The sequence below is a fragment of the Sus scrofa genome, chromosome X (genome assembly GCF_054392235.1).
Source record: "Sus scrofa isolate SSC_HxYL_T2T_F1_AM1 chromosome X, Sscrofa_HxYL_maternal_Yorkshire_Landrace_v2.0, whole genome shotgun sequence".
NCBI lineage: Eukaryota > Metazoa > Chordata > Mammalia > Artiodactyla > Suidae > Sus > Sus scrofa.
The window spans coordinates 70,467,378-70,481,963 of record NC_139401.1 but is presented as its reverse complement, the minus strand read 5'-3'; the positions used below and the strand labels follow the sequence as shown (position 1 = coordinate 70,481,963).

General features: G+C 37.2%; 1 long non-coding RNA gene across 1 annotated transcript; it reads left to right on the top strand.

The window, feature by feature from the left end:
* The first annotated feature begins 936 nt into the window (after positions 1-936).
* Positions 937-11,692, top strand: LOC146394662 (uncharacterized). Its single transcript, XR_014835659.1, has 2 exons — positions 937-3,138; positions 8,094-11,692. It is a non-coding gene; the product is annotated as an uncharacterized LOC146394662 (long non-coding RNA).
* The last annotated feature ends 2,894 nt before the right edge of the window (positions 11,693-14,586 follow it).

The window sequence follows — 14,586 nt, the reverse complement described above, 5'->3', positions numbered from 1 at the left end:
ATATACATTATCCTCAAGCACACATAGAACATTTTCTAGGATAAACCACATGTTAGGCCATAAAATAAATCTCAGCAAATTCAAGAAGACTGAAATCATACTAAATACCTTCTTTGACCACAGTGGCATGAAACCAAAAAATTAATAACACGAGGAAAACTAGAAAATTCATTAACACATGGAATTTAAACAACACTGTTCTAAATACCAATGAATTAAAGAATATATTAAAGAGGAAATAAAAAAGTTTCTTGGGACAAACAAACATGGAAACACAACATACCAGAACCTATTGGATGCAGGAAAAATAGTTCTAAGTACATTTATACTGATATACAACTATGTTAAGAAACAAGAAACATCTCAAGTAAACAACTTGACTCAATGCATAAAGGAACAAGCCCAAGGTTAGTAGAAGGAAGGAAATAACAAAGATCAGAGCATAAACAAATAAAAGAGACTAAAAAGATGATAGAACATATCAATGAAATAAAGAGTTCACTATTTGAAAAGATAAAGAAATTTGGCAAAACTTTAGTGAGGCTCACCAAGAAAAAAAGGAGAGGACTCAAATAAAATAAAAAATGAAAGAGAGTATGTCATAACTGATACCAGAGAAACACAAAGGATCATAAAAGACTACTGTGAACAATTATATGCAAATAAATTAGACAGCATAGAAGAAATGGATACATTCCTAGAAACATAAAATCTGGCAAGATTGAATCATGAAGAAATAGAAAATCTGAACAAACTGACTTGTTTATGTATCACTATAAATGTACTTCTTAGAACTATTTTTCCTTACTGGTAAGGAGATTGAATTAGTAATCAAAAACCTTCCAAAAAAACTAAAGTCCAGGACCAGACAGCTTTACTGGTGAGTTCTATCAAACACTAAGAGAAGAATTAATACCAATCTTTCTCATTCTCTAGGAAAAATTGAAGACAAAGGGCCTCGTTCAAACTCATTTTATGAGGCAAGCACCACCATAATTTTTAAGTGACAAAGATACCACAAGAAAAGAAAATTACAGGCCAATAACCCTGATGAACTTGGATGTAAAAATCTTGAATAATTTTAAATACTAGCAAACTGAATTCAATAATACATTAAAAGTATCATTCACCATGACCAAGTGTGAATTACTCCAAGGATGTAAAGATGGTCCAATATTTGCAAATCAGTCAATGTGATACACCACATTAACAAAATAAAGAATAAAATCATATGATCAAGACTGATGCAAGATGGTAGAGTAGGAAGACTCTGAGCTCACTACTCTAATGGGCACACCAAAATTACAACTATATACAAAGCAACTGTTGCAGAGAAACACCAGAATCTACCAGAAAAGATCTTCTACAATTAAAAACATAAAGAAGAACCACAAGACAGGTAGGAAGGACTGAGATGCAGTATAGTCAAGACCCACACCTTTAGGTGGGTAACCCACAAATGGGAGGTTAATTATAATTGCAGATGTTCTCCCCAATGAATGAGGGCAACAAGCTCCACATTGGGCTTCCTAGCTCAGGGGTCCTGCACTGGGAAAATGAGCCTGCAGGACATTTGGATTTAAAGGCCACCACGGCCTTCTGTCAAGAGACTGGAAAGGCAGGGGGAAACAGACTCTACTCTTAAAGGGCACACAAAAATCTCACACACTCTAGGACCCAAGGCAGAAGCAATAATTTGAAAGGATCCTGCATCAGACCCAACTGCTGATCTTGAAGAATCTCCCTGAAAGGCAGGAGACAACTGGACATCACTCTGCATACACAGACACTTGTGGCAGCCATTTTTGCAAAGCTTGTTCTACCACGTGGACACAAGTACTGGCAAGTGCCATTTTGGAATCCTCCTTCTAGTTATAAACACAGGGGCACAGTGCCACCCTCCAGCTTGTTGGCACCAGTACTGGGATGCCTCAGTCCAAGCAACTAGCTGGGCAGGAACACAGCAAGCAAGGTCCCTTAAGAACCCCTGAGCACAGAGACAACCCTGGATACAGTCCTATTCAACAGACACTAGAACCAGGACCGCTACAAGACCAGTGGCCAGAGACCACAGGACACAGCTCTGTCAACCAGTGGGCAGACACTAGCCCCAGGATCTCCTGGGCCCTGGCCCCACCCATCAGAGAGCCACATCTAACCTTAGGACCAGCCTCCCCCACCAGTGGGCAGGCACCAGCCCAGCAGGAGCTGGACACAAGCCCCATGACCACTGCAGCACCACAGTCTGCCATGGCAAGACCCAGCTCAACCACCAGACCCTACAACCCTAGGACCCAGCTTCATCCCCCAGGATCTCCTAGATACCAACCATGCACACTAGCATGGACACAGGCCCAGGACCACCACAGTTCTAAAGCCTGCCTTGTCAGAACACATGTAGCACAATCACAGTGGAATCAGCCACAGGAACCACCAGGCCCTGGCCTCACACAGCAGCGGGACAGCACCAGCTCTGGGACACTCAAGAACATGCAGCCAGCCATGTCAAGAAAAACCCCAATAAACTAGTAGGCCAACAATAGATCCAAGAACAGTGGCTCCATAACCACTCATCCCAGAATCCAGCTCTGCCCACCAGTGGGCCAGCACTAGACTTAGGACCCCCTGGGATTCTGCTGCCAGCTGCCTCATGACTCGGCCCTACCAACTAGCAGCCAAGAGTTTCTGCACAAGGCAGGGTCCGGCAAACAACCAGACAAGGGAGCCAACCATGCCTACCAGACCACCCAAAGCAGTCATCCAGCCATAACAAAAGGACCCACACAGCCACATAGGGGACGCCACTAGACCTTATAGCTCTGGTGACCAGAGGGGACTGCACTATTAGAACACATAGGGCATCTCCTACAAAAGGCCACTTGTCCAAGGTCATGAAATGTAAACAACCTACAATATACACAGAATTAAAAACAGCAAGTTAGGGAAAATGAGACAACAGAGAAACATGTTGCAGTCAAAAGAACAAAATTAAACTCTAGAAGAACTAAGTGAAGAAGAGCTGTCAATCAACAAGATAAAGAGTTCAAGATAACAATCATAGAACCCTAGAGAAGAATATATGAACATAGGGAGAAGTTTAACAAAGATCTAGAAAACATAAAGAAGCACTGAGCAAAGGTAAAGAATATAATAACTGAAATGAAAAATACACTAGAAGGAATGAACAATATATTCGATGATACAGAAGAGTGGATCAGCAAACTGAAGGACAGAGAGTGGAAATAACTGAAGCCAAATAGAAAAAAGAAAAAAGAATAAAATAAATGAGAATTTAAGGTACCTCAGATACGAGAAAAGAATAAAAGGAAATGAGTGTTTAAGAGACCTCGGAGACAACATCAAGCCTAATATTTGCATTATAGAGGTTAAAGAAGAAGACAGGGGCCAAAAACATAATTGAACACTTAATACTGAAAATTCTTCTAACCTAAAAAAGGAAACAGACATCAAAGCCCATGAAGCACAGAAGTCCAAAACAGGAACAACCCAAAGAGGACCACACCAAGATACACTGTAATTACAATGACAAAAATTAAAAATAAACAAAAAATATTTAAAGTAGCAAGGGAAAAGTAACAAATTGCATACAAGTGAATTCTCATAAAGCTATTAGATGGCTTTTCATCAGAAACTCTACAGGCTAGAAAGGAATGGCATAAAATATTTAAAGTGATGAAAGGGGAAAACCTATAAACAAGAATACTATACCCAGTAAGGCTTTCTTTCAGATTTAATAGAGAGATCAAAAGTTTTACAGACAAGCAAAAACAAAAAGAATTTAGCACCAAAATAATTTTAAAAGTACTTCTCAAAGCAAAAAAGAAAAGGCCACAACTAGAATCATGAAAATTATAAGAGAAAAAGCATATTGGTAAAGGTGTATGTATATATATTAAAGGCAATAAATCACACAACTAAAATGGACAAAATATAAGAAATGGACAAATTACTAGAAATATAGACTTCCCAAGACTGAACCAGGAAGAAATAGAAAATATGAACAGACCAATTACCAGAAATAAAATAGAATCAGTAATTTAAGAAAACTCCCAAGAAGCAAATGTCTAGGACCTAATGGCTTAACAGGTGAATTCTATCAAACATTTAGAGAAGAGTTAACATTTATCATTTTCAAAATATTTAAAAAAGTTTCAGAGGAGAAACCATTCTGAACTCATTGCTATTAGTAATGCTATGAGAACAGCATTACTGCTTTAGCAAAACCAAAGATATCACAAAGAAAAGTACTTTTGTTTGCCAGTGTCACTCATGCACAGAGATGCAAAAATCCTTAACAAAATATTAAGAAACTGAATCCAAAAATAAAACAAAAAAGGATCATACTCTATGATCAAGCGGGATTTATCTCAGACATGCAAGAATGGATCAATGTCCACAAATCAATCAATGTGATGCAGCACATTAACAAAGTGAAGAATAAAAATTATATGACCATCTCAATAGATGTAGAAGAAACTTTTTACAGAATTCAAATTCCATTTATGATAAACTCTCCACAAAGTAGGCATAGAGGGAACATACCTCAAAGCAATACATGCCATGTATGAAAAATCCACAGCTAAAATAACATTCAGTGAACAGCTGAGAGCACTTCCTTTAAGATAAGGAACAAGAAAAGGATGCCCAACTCACCACTTTTATTCAACATAGTATTGGAAGTCCTAGCCACAGCAAGTGGGGAAAAAAATAAATTATAAAAAAAATAACAAAAAAAAAGAAAAGAAAAGAAATAAAAGGAATCCAAATTGGAAAGAAAGAAGTAAAACCGTCACTGTTTACAGATGACATTATACTATATATAGAAAATCTTAAAGAAGTCACCAAAAACTACTAGAGGTCACCAATGACTTGGGTAAAGTTTCAGGATACAAAATTAGTATATAAAAATCTGTTGAGTTTTTATAAATGATAAACTATTAGAGAAATTAAAGAAACAATCCCCTACACCATCACATCAAACAAACAAGTCATATAGTTCAATATCAAAAAAACAAACACAATGAAAATATGAGCAGAAGATCTAAATAAACATTTCTCCAAAGAAGATATACAGATGGCAAAAAACACACAAAAAGATGCCTAACACTGCTAATTATTAGATAAATACAAATCAAAACTACAATGAAGTATTACCTCCTATCAGTCAGTATGGTCATCATCAAAAAGTCTACAAATAATAAATGCTGGAGAGGGTGTGGAGAAAAGGAAACCTACCCACAGTGTTGATGAAAATGTAAATTTAGAAGCACAAAGGAGGTAGGAGGGAGCAAAGCTATATCAGAGTAAGGAGCTCATATAAGACATTAAGTTGAACCTATATAAAACAATGAAAAAAACCAGAAATGATACATAGGAAGATTAATATAACAAACTCTTTGCTTTCTTTTCTTAGTTTCTTTAGAAGACTTAAATGTTACGAAGTAAGAATTGTAACAATGAATTGTTTTGTTTGTAACATATTTAGATGTACTATACACAACAATAACAGCACAAAGAGAGGGAAGTGGTAACAGAGCTATACAGAAGTAACATTTCTGTATGTCATTGGAATTAAGTTAGTATGAATGTAAAGTAGATTCTGGTAAATTGAGTTGTATATGGTAAACCCTATAATCTAAAGTAACCGATAAGAAAATCATTCAAGAATATAGTGAAAAATGGAGTTCCTGTTGTGGTTCAATGGTTAGTGAACTCGACTAGCATCCGAGGACACCGGTTTGATCCTGGCCTCAGTGGGTTAAGGACCCAGCGTTCCCCTGAGCTGTGGTGTAGGTTGCAGATGCGGCTCGGATCCCACATTGCTGTGGCTCTGGCGTAGACCGATGGCTATAGCTCTGATTGGACCCGTGGCCCGGGAACCTCCATGTGCCTGGGTGTGGCCCTAAAAAGACAAAAAGACCAAAAAAAATATAGCGAAAAATAATTACAGTGTAATATTATAAAGCTTAATACAAAAGAAAGTAAGGAAGAGAGAACAGAGGAACAAGAAAGATATACAGAAAAGAAAAGGTAAAATGGCAGACATATACCCAAGTACATTGATGATATTAAATGTGAATAAATTAATCAACACAATCAAAAGGTAGATATTTTCAGTAAAAATGGATAGAATAATATCCACTATATCTTGCCTACGAGAGAGACAGTTTAGATTAAAAAATAAAAGTAGGCTGAAAGTAAAGATAGATCATGCAAAGTGTAACCCTAAGGAAATTGAAATGACTAAACTATTAACAGCCAAAATAGATTTTAAACAAAACTGTTAAGAGAGATGAAGAGGTATACATTTTATAATGATATTCAATGATGAAATTCTGAAATTGTCCCCCCTAAGATCAGGAACAAGACAATGATGTCTGCTTTCACCACTTTTATTCAACATTATAATGGAAGTTCTAGCAACAAGAATTAGGCAAAAAAGAAATAAAAGGCATTCGAATCAGAAAGGAAGAAGTAAAATTATTTCCATATGTATATAACATGCTTATACATAGAAAATCCTAAAGAATATACACACCAAAAAAACCTTTTTGTGCTAATAAACAAATTCAGCAAATGCAAGATATAAGATCAAAACAGAAAATCATCAGTATATCTATACAGTGGAAATAAACATTCTGAAAGGAAATAAAGAAAACAATTCCATTTACAATAGTATCAAAATGAATAATATACTTAGGTATAAATTTAACCAAGGATAAGACTCGTATATTGAAAACTATAAAACAGTATTGAAAGAAATTAAAGACACAAAAAAATGGAAAGACAATGCTAATTGGAAGACAACATTCTTAAAATGTCAATATTATTTTATTAAATAAAATATTTTATTAAATGCAGATTCCTATCAAAATCCTAGTGGCCCATTTTGCAGAAATGGAAAAGCTTATCCTAAAATTCATAAGGAACTGCAAGGGATTCCAAGAAGCCAAAACAATCCTGAGAAAGAACAAAGTAGAAGAACTCATACTTCCTGATATCAAAGCTTACTAAAAAACTACAGTAACCAAAATTTCCTAAGGCTAGACATATACAACAATGAAACTGAATTGATAGTCCAGAAATAAACTCTTACATTTAAAGTCAATTGATCTTTGACAAGGGTACAAAGACAATTCACTGGCAAATGGACAGTCTTTTTAACAAATGTTGCTGGGACAACTGGATAACCACATGCAAAAGAATAAAGTCGAACTCTTTCTTACAATATACATGAAAATCAATTGAAAATGGACTACATATTATATAATTACATTTATATCAAATGTTTAGAACAGGCAAATCCAAAAAGACTGGAAGTAGATTAGTGGTTTCCAGGGACTGGGGAGGGATAATGGAGACTACTAATGAATACAGGGTTTCTTACTGGGTTGATGAAAAGGTTCTGGCATTAGATTTTGGCGGTTGTTCAATTTTGTGACTATACTAAAAATCATTAATTAAATGATTTTAAGTGTTATTTTCATGGTATGTGAATTACGTCTCAATAAAAAATTGGCAAACGACAAAGGCATAAAAGCTTTCATAACTTTATAAACATGTGCTCACATTCGACATGAAAGCAACCAAAGAACAACCCCCACTGTTGTTACTCAGACTTCCCAGGGCAGAACCGCTGTACCAACACCTCAACTCGGAGGCTGTGTGAAGTGCTGCTCACGGCACTGCAATTCAAGATGGTGGTGGCAGGCAGGGTGCAGACATGATGCTCCAGGCACTTCTGTCTGGAGCGGGGAGAAACACGCCTGTGCCAGACTGGCAAGAACTCCTCCCCACCCCCAAGATTCCCTATAGAGCAGCCCTGCCCACAGCCTGTCAAGGAAAGCCTGAGCTCCACACCATACCTCTTCATTCTTTGATCAGAGACTAAAGCTTTCCCTTGCTTCTGGGGAGAAAACAAACAAACAAACAAACCAAAACCAAAACCAAAACAAACAAACAAACAAAAAAACATTTGTAGGGGATCTAGGGAGGGAAGGGTAGGGAGGATTCCGTAAAACCAGACAACTCTTTCCCACATCACCTCAACTTCTTTTTCCTATTTGATGCAGTGATTCCAGGACCAGGACTACAACAGTACCTGCCAGAACCAGGGATGGTCCTTAAGCTAGAAACTGATTATACCTTCAAACCTTTATGCTAGAATTTGTAAGGTCCATTTGGAAAAGATCTTATTTTCACCTTATTGTGAAAAACTGGAATTGACAATGTTTGCAGCTGTATTGCCTAGCAGCTAAGAGAGCCCCCACTAGTTCTCTATCTGTGTAACCCTACTCTATGAATGGGAATGGACTGAAAGAAAAGCACTTGCTAGACTCTTACTGCTCTTGCCAGCAAATCTGTACCAGCACCATCACTGAATCTGACCTTCCTTCCAATGGTGGAAAAGTTTGGGTTAAAATCAATGACAAAGAAAAAATAAATAAGGTAAAAAAAATGAATAAATGGCTTAATGGAACAAGACATCCAACATTACACTAGTTCCCCAAGAGAGGTTCAGAGGAGAGAAAAATTCTGTCTCTTAGCATAACTATACCAGATGCTCAAGCGGGTGAAGCTGTATGTTTGCCCAGACCACTCCCACTTTGGACCATGACAAGGCTGAACAGAAGACTATGAATCTGAATATTACTGATAAACATTCTGGTCATGTGCTATGATAATGAACAGGATCAACTATTGGTGGCTGAATGGAACTCTAGTGATGTGCCAGTATATTTAATTCTTAAATTTCAGGTTATATCTACTATAAAAATATCATTTGGGGAAGAAACTTCTAGGAATTGCGCCTAGTGAACTACCAAACTATGCAGTATACAACTCCTAGGAAACTGATCACTCTGTGACTATAAACTTAGATCACTTAATATTTTGAAAGACTGCAGGCTACTGTTGATAGAATAGAGAAGCTGCATGCCTATGATGCTAAAGTGTGCTGTGTATACCCTTGTTTCTGTGGGTGTGAAGTTATTAAATAAAATAGCAACAATAAGTTTCTAATACAAATAAGGTAGTAGGAATCATAAGGTGAACTTGAATCCCCACAGGAAATGACCACCTTGAGACAAGGAGGGCTTGGAGAGGCCTTTATGGAATATTTGAGTAAATTATATCTAGGTATGACTACTACCCATATAATCATAGTATGGGGGACCCAAGATTTTTGGATACAAAACATGTATCCTAATCACACTCAGGCAATTAGTATACAATGGCAACAATATGTCTGGTGAATTGGTCCATGAGATAGAAAAGATTTCTAAGAGAAGTTGGTGGCAGTTTAAGCATCAAAGAACAAACTCAATTCACTTTTAATGAGTGGCAATCAGAAGAAAAAGTTGTGTTAGCAAGAACAGACCAATCAGAATAGATATCCTTTCAAAAGAAAGGAAAAGAATGGGAATCAGCCTGGAAAGATGATAAGGCTTTAAGTGAACCAAATCAGGCAGATTCAATAAATAATGCTGGACAAAGCTAAGATTTGATGCTGGGAAAGGGGTTGTACCCTAACCCCCAACAGGGTCTCTTGGCTGTTGTAAAACAGAGGAGGAAGTAGCAATGGAGCAATGACTCTTCACCCAGGTCACACTTCTAGAAACTTTATAGACCTTTGAACTTGTGGAATTTCTATGGGGGCAAGAGTAATTTGCACTGATGCACTCTGCTAGCTCTCATCCCAAGAATGGTCCCAAAAAAGATATACTCTGTAATGCAGTTAGCAGGAATAGGAACCATATTGAATTACACTCTTGTACTTGCCATTGGAGAGATGGGCCCTGCTATATAACAGTACACAATGGAAGCAGTCTCAGTAAAATCATATAAACTGAGAAGAGATGATAGCTTTGTCTCCATACTAGGGACAAAATTTGCATGTTGAAACCCTAACCCCCAAGCAACTCTGTGACTTTGTAGGAGACAGGGCCTTTAAAGAGGTGATTAAGTTAAAAGGAGGTCATTAGGTTGGGCCCTTATCTAACATCTAACATGGCTGATATCTTTACAAGAAGAGGAAAGTAGGACACACAAAGGGAAATAACACCCAGGATGCATAGGTACAGAGGAAAGACCATGTGTGAACAGAGCGAGAAAGTGGCCACCTGCAAGTTAAGGAAAAGAGTCTTTAGAAGAAACTAACCCTGGAGTTCCTTCCCTTCATGGCTCAGCTGAAACAAATCTGACTAGCATCCATGAGGACACAGGTTTGATCCCTGGCCTTGCTCAGTGGGTTAAGGAACCAGTACTGCTGTGAGCTGTGGTGTAGGTCACAGATATGGCTCGGATCTGATGTTGCTGTGGCTGTGGTGTAGGCCAGTGGCTACAGCTCTAATTTGACCCCTAGCCTGGGAACTTCCATATGCTGCAGATGCAGCCCTAAAAAAAGACAGAAAGAAAAAGAAGAAACTAACCCTGCCAAAGCCTTGATCTTGGACTTTCACCTTCCAGAACTGTGAGAAAATTAATTTTTATTTAAGCCACTTAGTCTGTGGTATTTTGTTATGAAAACCCTAGCAAGTTAGTACACATGTGACTTAGAACTTGGAAATAACCAAATCCTGGCCAGTTGTGACAATACCCATCCATAATCACATCTTTTAAATGGGCAAAGGCCAGTTATGCTGGGAGGGTATAAATACCTCTTTGATTCTTACTGGCCTGTGGAATGAACAGAACTGTATTATAACCATAGTGTGATATGGTATAATATCAGCATTGTTCATAAGATTCTATTACCTTATATAAATATTGATAAGCATATGTATTGGGAAACTGAATTAAAGCCTCCTCAGGATGTGTTATCAATGGAAAATGGTTGGTGTCATGAGGAACTAGATGTAGTTAACATCAGTTAATTAATATGCTAAATAGTTCTACACAAGTTTATTATAAATAACTGAAGACCAAGAGGAAATTAATATTAAAAAATGGAGATTTAAATAATGGCTTTATAGGATGGATTAGTTGCTTATTCACGTCTACCCATATCCTACACTGGTTCCTCCATGCTGGGCATATTTGTGTTAATATATTACTATATCTTTTATATATATACTATACTAAATGTAGGAACTCAGAAAAATACAATCATTTTCCTGTAACAGAGCCTGGGCCAAAGGCCAAGAGGGTGAATTTTGCAGGAAACAGTTGACTTGGCAGGTTTAAGTTGCTCAAAATTTGCACATTCCTATGAGTCTATTTTCATGAATGGTCCTTGTCCAACTACCAGGAATTGAGCTCTTAGGATGTTTTAACCCAAAAAGTGTTTTTGTACACTTGGAGCTTTGAAACACAGTGTACCAAGATATCTGTGTAAATAATGTGATTTATGGTGAACAGTAGCTTTCAATAAGATAGTCTGTTTTGGTAACCGTTGGATCAATCATGAAGGCACTGGGCACCTATGTGACAAAATCCCAATAAAAACTGGGATCTTAAGCAAGTAAACTTCCTTGGCAGACTATACTTCAAAAATGTTGCTACAATCTAGAGATAGAGGAATTAAGTGCATCCTGTGCAGTTGTACTAAAAAGCAATTCTTGAAAGCTTGTACCTAATTTCCTCCAGACTTTGACCCATGTACCTCTTCTCTTGGCTAATTTTGCTTCATATTCTTTTGTTGTAATAAATCATAACAATAAATATAATAAAATTGAGTCCTAATGAGTCCTGGGAGTGGTCTTGGGATACTCGACACAAGCACCCTAGAAAATATCTAATTAACATAAAAAAGCAGTAATGGAGGAATAGAAGAAGAAAACATACATAAGACATATAGAAAACAAATAGCAGGAGTTCCTGTCATAACGTAGCAGAAACGAATCTGACTAGGATCCGTGAGGACACAGGTTCAATCCTTGGCCTAGCTCAGTGGGTTAAGGATCTGGTGTTGCCGTGAGCTGTGGTGTAGGCTGCAGACGTGGCTTGGATCTTGCATGGCTGTGGTTGTGGTGTAGGACAGCACCTACAGCTGTGATTCGACCCCTAGCCTGGGAACCTCCACATGCTGCAGGTGCGGCCTTAAAAAAAAAAAAAAAGAAAACAAATAGCAAAATGGCACATGTAAATACTACTTTTCAGTAACTGCATTAAATGTAAATGGAAGAGGAGTTCCCATCATGGCTCAGTGGGTTAAGAAGCCCCTGTGAGGATGTGGGTTTCATCCCTGGCCTTGCTCAGGGGTTTAAGGATCCAGTGTTGCCATGACTGTGGTGTAGGCTGCAGCTGCAGCTCCAATTCGACCCCTAACCTGGGAAATTCCACGTGGTGTGGGTGTGGCCATAGAAAGAAAAAAAATGTAAATGGAAGAATAACAGCAGACATCAATAAAAAGCAAGATACCCAGTGAAGCAACATCTTTGTGGTACTAAGAAGGAAAAACCTGCCAACCTAGAATTCCATACTGGCAAAATGTCTTTCAAAAGCAGAGGTGTATTAAAGACTTTTTCAGACACACAAAAGCTGAAAGAATTTCTTACTAGGAGACCTGCACTATAAGAAGTGCTAAAAGAAGTCCTTTGGGTAGAAGGAAAATAATATGTGACAGACCTGGATCTATACAAAGAAATGGAAAGCACCAAAGAAGGATAAATTAAAATGACTTTTTTTCTTAGTTCTTTTTATAACTTTTTAAAAGACAACTGTTGAAAACAATAAATGACAACAATGCATTGCGGAATTTAGCATATGTAGAAGTAGAATGTATGACAAAGTAGCACAAGGTTGGGGAGGAAGGAATGGAAATATACTGCTTAAGTTCTGCATCGATGTGATAAGTTAAAGGTATATACTATAAGCCCTGAGGGAACCACTAAAAAAACAAAGAATGATACCTAATAAGCTATTAAAAGAGATAAAATGGAATTATTAATATTCAATTAATCCAAAGACGGTCAAAAAAGAGGAAAAGGCAAATAAAGAACAAATGGGATTAGTAGAAGGCAAATAGCAAAATGGTAGATTTAAAAACCAAGCATATCAAAATCACATTAAATTAAAATGATCTAAACATCACAATTAAAAAACAGACTGTTGAATTTGATAAAAAAAAGCAAGATCTAGAGTTCCTGTCATAGCACATCGGAAAAGAATCTGACTAGGAACCAAGAGGTTGCGGGTTCGATCCCTGGCCTTGCTCAATGGGTTAAAGATCTGGCATTGCCATGAGCTGTAGTGTAGTTTGCAAACGCGGCTCAGATCCCGCTTTGCTGTGGCTGTGGCATAGGCTGGCAGCTGTAGCTCCAATTAGAGCCCTAGCCTGGGAACCTCCATATGCCGTGAGTGTGATGATAAAAAGAAAAAAAAAAAAAAAAAAAGGCAAGATCCAACTCTAGGCTGCCTTCCGGAAACCCAGATTAGATATAAAAACACAAAGGTTAAAAGTAAAAGGATGAGGAAAAAAATATAACATACTAACACAATCAAAAGAAAGCTGGAATGTTTTTGTTAATATCAGCCAAAGTAGATTTCAGAACAAAAAATATTACCAGGGATAAAAGGAGACATCCCTTAATGACAAAGGGTCAATCCATCAAGAGGACATAACAATCCTAAAGGTTTACTATGTACCTAACATCAGAGCTTCAAAATACATGAAGGAACAACTGAGAGAACTCAAAGAAGGAACAGACGATTCCAAAATTTTAGTCAGATTTCAATACTGCTCTCTCAATAATTGATAGAATACACAGAAATTTTTAAATAAATAAAAGACCCGAACAACACTATCAAACAACTTAACCTAACTGACATTTATAGAACTCTCCATCCAACAACAGTAGTATACACATACTTTTAAAGCACACAAGATTTACCAAGAAAGACTATATCATGGACCATAAAACAAATTTAAAATTGAAAAGGATTAAAATCATACGAAACATACTCTCTGAATTAAGTTAGGAATCAATATCAAAAAAGGAACTTAGAAAATCCTATAAATATTTGAACATTAAATAGCACACTTCTAAATAGCCCTAGATCAAAGAAGAAATCTAAAGAGAAATGAGAAAGTATCTTGACCCAAATGAAAATGAAAGCACAGAATATCAAACTTTGTGGGGTATAACCAAACCAGTATTTATAATGGAATTTGTATCATTAAATGCTTATATAAGAAGTAATGTCTGATATTAAGTTGTGGCCACCAGACTAACAATATTAGTATCACCTAGGAACTTAGATATGCAAGTCCTTAGGCCCTACTCCAGACCTACTGAGTCAGAAACTGCAGGTGTAAGGCGCAGCTATCTATGGCCCTACAGGTGAGTCTGATGCACATTCGACTCTTGAGAAACACTGCTGTATATTGCTGCTTATTTTTATTGTGTTAGGGTTTCTTTCCTCAATAAGGAATCTATGCAGTTTAAACTGCTCTTGAAGTTCCTGTCATTAAAAACAATCTAGTTTTGAATAGTCCATTAATTTTGTGTCATTCAGAAAATTTCCTGGGCTCAGAGTCCTGCAAGTAATTAACCCCACAAATAAATGCTTCATTTGCTTCAGAAGACAGTTACAAGCTTCAGAAGACACAGTTATAATTGTTCT